The sequence below is a fragment of the Quercus suber genome, unplaced genomic scaffold (assembly GCF_002906115.3).
Source record: "Quercus suber isolate HL8 unplaced genomic scaffold, Cork oak 2.0 scaffold_135, whole genome shotgun sequence".
Classification (NCBI taxonomy): Eukaryota; Viridiplantae; Streptophyta; class Magnoliopsida; order Fagales; family Fagaceae; genus Quercus; species Quercus suber.
The window spans coordinates 1,104,044-1,108,916 of NW_027069597.1; the positions used below are offsets into that span (position 1 = coordinate 1,104,044).

The 4,873-nt window shown below is 34.9% G+C and overlaps 1 long non-coding RNA gene across 1 annotated transcript; it reads left to right on the forward strand.

Annotated features, from left to right (window-relative positions):
- The first annotated feature begins 743 nt into the window (after positions 1–743).
- LOC112034856 (uncharacterized) lies at positions 744–3,982 on the forward strand. The gene is made up of 3 exons (XR_010630134.1): positions 744–1,087; positions 2,816–2,993; positions 3,589–3,982. It is a non-coding gene; the product is annotated as an uncharacterized LOC112034856 (long non-coding RNA).
- Positions 3,983–4,873: the final 891 nt, after the last annotated feature.

A 4,873-nucleotide genomic window follows, 5' to 3' on the forward strand; every position in this document is an offset into this window, starting at 1 on the left:
ATAGAGCCACACTAGGGCCCAAGGGTGCCCTAGGCTCTCTAAGTTGTAATTTTTATTGATAAATATATTAAGACATAATTTGAACGAGTCCAAAAAAAAAAAAAAAAAAAAAACTCAGCCCCCTTTTACAAAATAATTTTACAGATTAGTCCACAAATCATTAGCCCCAAGCTCCAAATCTTCACTCCGTCTTTGATTAATAGTTAGTACATATTAAATTTCGTATTAAATTAAATGTTATTTCATATTTGATCTATAAACTTAACATTTAGGTAAAGTTTTAGAATATAAAAAACATGAAATTTGATCATTTTGAAATTTTGTAAGTAAGAAGAGTAAAAAAAAAAAAAATGTAATCTATATCTATTTGTCAAAATTCACTTGTAATATTATAAAACTGGTTAATGTATCTATAAAAAAATATATCAAATATAATTTCAAAAAGGGGCCCAATTTCCATAAAAAAAAAGGGGCCCAATTAACTTTTCGAAGTTAAGTAAAACACTAAAACCTCAGAAGAAGAAGAGGAAAAATTGAATTGAACTTTTGAATCCTAGTTTGTCATCGACAGGCCTTGTGGGCCACAAATCTTGTACTCTTGGTCCAAGATGCCCAATAGTTTAAATTAATGTCTTAATTGTCTTCCTCAAAAAGAGATCTAGAGAAGGAAAAAAAGCAATCTCTGACTACTATTTCCTCTCATCCAACGGCTCTCCTTTTCTCAACCACCCAAGCAAAGCAAAGCGACTCACTTACGTGCCTTCTCTCAAACTCAAATCTCAAGTCTTATCCATCGTGTGCTTTACACGTGAACCCACGTGTTTTGCTTCCTCCACACGTGCAAACCGTGAAGTTGTTTGTAGCAGCTAGCCAGTTTAGTTTTGGGCTTCACATTACATTCCATGCACACACACACACACACACACACACACACACACACACACACACACACTGACTTTTACTATTTGTTTTCAATGTAAACTCTTCTCACATAGTTTTGTTGATCTTCTCTTTGGAAATCAGTAAATTATGGGACAAAGGGTCTCTTTCACTCTCACTCTTCAACTTGCTCTATTTATTCTTCTCTGTAAGTTGTCTCATTGCTTATTTCCATGTTTCTTTACTGTTTTACACTTTTACTACTACTGCAGCTTAGTGATTTCTGTCAAATTCTTTGTTGGGCTATTTGCTGCATTGTGAATTTTGATGTTGGTACTTCTTTTTGGTCATTGCTTCTCGGTTTATTTTAATAATTTATTTCTTATTGCCCTTATAGCTACTAATCTTTAATTTATATTTTGCCTGTGATTTCTGTCAAAGTCTCATTTGGGTCATCTTGACATTGTTATGTCTAGGAGGGGAAATACTGGGTTTTCTGGTACATACATTGTGTATTAGCACATTGGACTGTGTGTGTGTGTCTTGTTTAAGCCAGAGTTGGTTTGGCTTTTCAATTTTAAGGAGAACCAAAGTGATATACTCCTATTTTGGTCAATTTGGAAAGAGGTCTGGTTTGCAACTTTATTAAAGTTCAAACAATGGAGAAAATATTGTTAGGGTAAGTTCCACTTTTTTGAACAAAAGAAAGCTTTTACAGGACAGAAACTTGGTAGTTTTCTTTCCAGCACTCTTGGCAATAAGAAACACAGCCTTAAAGCTTCATTTTTTTGGAATCATAGAAAATATTTAAGTATATGCACATTGCGCAATTCTGGCTAATGAAGTATTCTTAATGTTAATTGAGTTATTGGAACTACCAACCTGAATGTTGTAACAAAATTTATAGCCCCTAGCTTGGTTGCGTTGACTTGAATTATAGGCCAAAACATGATCTTGTGTCTAAAAGCATATTATCAATGTAGAGAAAGGAGTGGGTTTCAGTTAACTTAAATGGTAAAGTCTTTTGTCATTGAATAAGAAATTTATGTTCAAATCCTTCCTACACCATAAAGAAACCCATTAATATCTTGGCTTGATCGTACAAAACAATTATTATGGAATAGATGCCATAGATTTCAAATTGTATTATATCTATATAATGAAAAATGTAGAGACGAAGACTTAGGGGTTCTGAAGCAAAACACTTTTTCCAAATAGTGCAGCACCAATGAGATGTCTACCATTATAGTCTGACAGCAAAGACTTTTTATTTTGAAGAAGTTGTTGGCATTCATGAATAAGATTTAAGCTGCTAAAGTTGGCAGCAGCGTTTATTCTTCAGAGTTCAGAGCTCTTGTTTTTGTACTGCTAAGTGGCCTGAAAGAAAAGATTTGTAGGTTTCTACTGTTTGGGTCCCTAAGCAGAAATAGAGGAAATCAAGAAAGAGAAGATGACTTAACATATTGATATGTATAGATTCTTTCCTGCTCCTATTGTCAAAGGCCTATATACTACCAGAAGTCTGAACCACATAACAGTTTGTACAAATGGATCATGAGCATCTTTGAGATTTCATGCTCCATTTCAAAATTGGGCTCATTATGATGGCCTTAATATCTTGACCCAAAGATCAGATATTTTTTTTGTCTGATAAACAAAACAAGAGAGTGCATGGCAAACTATTATATGTTTAAAATATACTATTTGACAAATATGTCACATCATGTGAATAATTGAAACTTAATTATGCATTCTCCTCTTCCATATTAATACATTAAATGTCTTCTCACAGATGCACACATAGATTTGGAGTTTGAAGCATATGTGCAGAAATTATAATCTCTGTACTTTATGCCACCATGCTCTATTCTCTCTATGCCTTTCCCTCTCTGTGTATGTGAGTCACTTGCTGAGTAGTACATATACCTCTATGCAGGCCTGTGTGAGTCCTATTGTGCCCCCCTTATTGGTACAAAAGATTCTGATCTTATGGAAATAAAGTCCACTGCATTGGCTCCTGATATCTCTCCAAGTGGGGACACTCAACCCTTTATTCCTCTTTTAGCTCCATCACCGTTGACACCATTCACAAATAACACTGCCGATATTATCAGGTTTGCCTTACCTTCCCTTTATGGCAACTGCAAAGCCTTATAATTTAATTGGCAGCATTATTCTCTGTGATTTCATCTTTAAAGGCTATTGCCACAAACTATTGTGTCATATGAAGTAGTTCTGTCCTCTACGCGTGTTTAAACTAGAACCGTAATTAATATTTGTTTGTCATAATTAAGTAGCAAGTTTTATGCAGCAAAACACTGGTGTAAGTATGGACATGTATGGTTTGTGGACCGAGAGTATAGGGGGATTCTAGAGCTATTATAAGAGAATGGATGTTGGAGATTACATGGTGGTATAGTCTTCATCATTGGCAAGATCAACCACTAAATCAAGTTAACTTCTACAAGGACAATGTGTGGAGAAGGTCAAATGAGATAAATTTTGGAATATAGATTCAAGGATATATTACAGTGTTTTAACCAAATAAATGATAAGGAATAGTTATTCTATTCAAGTTTCTTATTTGCTTGGCAAAATTATTGACTCATCTTTCCTGCATAATCACCATTATAGTGTAACAAACACACATCACACCCCAAATCCATATAATACAAGTTTAAGTACATGATTAACTGGTGGGTTCCACAGTTTTGGGTTCCAAGAGTGCAGAATGGGAGTGACCAACAGGCAGAGACACTGTGGGTGTGGGTGAGGGTACTGAGTAGGAGCAGGAAGCCTAGGAGGCAGCAACACCCTCATGCCCACAAATTGCTCTGAAAGCAATTGGTGGAACACAACGACGGGTCAACATGGTATTCAACAGCGGAGACATTTTCTCCTTCTCGTTTCTATGGGTGGGAAGGGACTAGAGTAGGGATGGTTTTGCCTTTTGGTTTGATACGCAAAACCCTTTATTTATAGTTTCTAGTTTTCTTAGCCTCCAAGGCACATACATGTGTAGTGTAGATGTAGAGTATCATTTGCTGCTCAGAGCACTATAAATGATGCCTATCAATTTGATTAAAGGACCATAGACACTTTGGCATACTGTGTGTGTGTTTGCATGTGTGTGAGTAATTGGATGATACTTTTGAGGAATCAGGTGATCATAAACTAATGCTCCTATAGCATGCCTGATTTCTGGTGGATCAATCAATCAAGAAATCTTATAGAGGACCTAAGTGAAAATTGATCAACTCATTAATGTAACAATACCCTATTCCCCATTAAAATTGAGCATCTTGAGCTCTAATCAAATTAGGAATAAAGTCTGTAAGTTTCCAGAAATCGTGCAAAAAGATCAATAATATTGATTCAATACAAAACGGCACCTAATCAAATCCTATTATGAATAAGGATTCTAATCCTTCTTGGTTTTCTTGAAACTCTTGTGCACAATTTTTGCAGCCTTCTGTTCCTATTTTTTTTTTTTTTGAAAAAATTTAATGGTGATTATATTTGTACCTCTTGAATAGAAATGAATTCCTAGTGAATATCTCAAAACCGTAGATTTTAAGGCTTAGCTTCACAATTTTGGATTAGGTTTTCTTGTTCGCTAAGTTTCTCAACTTCTAAGACTCTAAGTCCCTTCTTGGCAGCCTCCAACGGCCCTCTTTATGCTTAAGAGAGACTAAGGTTTCTTCTTTGTATCAATCCCAAAAACCTAGCTAAACTAGGAATTAATTCTCTCTCTGTCTCTGTCTCTCTCTCTCAATGAGAAATGCTAGAGGTCCACCAATGTTTTTAAAAATTGCTCAGTGACCCTAATTTAAGCTTTATTCAACTATTGATGTTTATTAAAACAAAACAAGTACCCCAAAGTTTGTTTTAATAACTCCAAGGCTCTTGCCAAATTAAATTTCATTCAACTATATTCTTTTCCTAAGTGTTTCATAAATGGTAGGAAAAATAACAATTTAACCCAAATCCAATA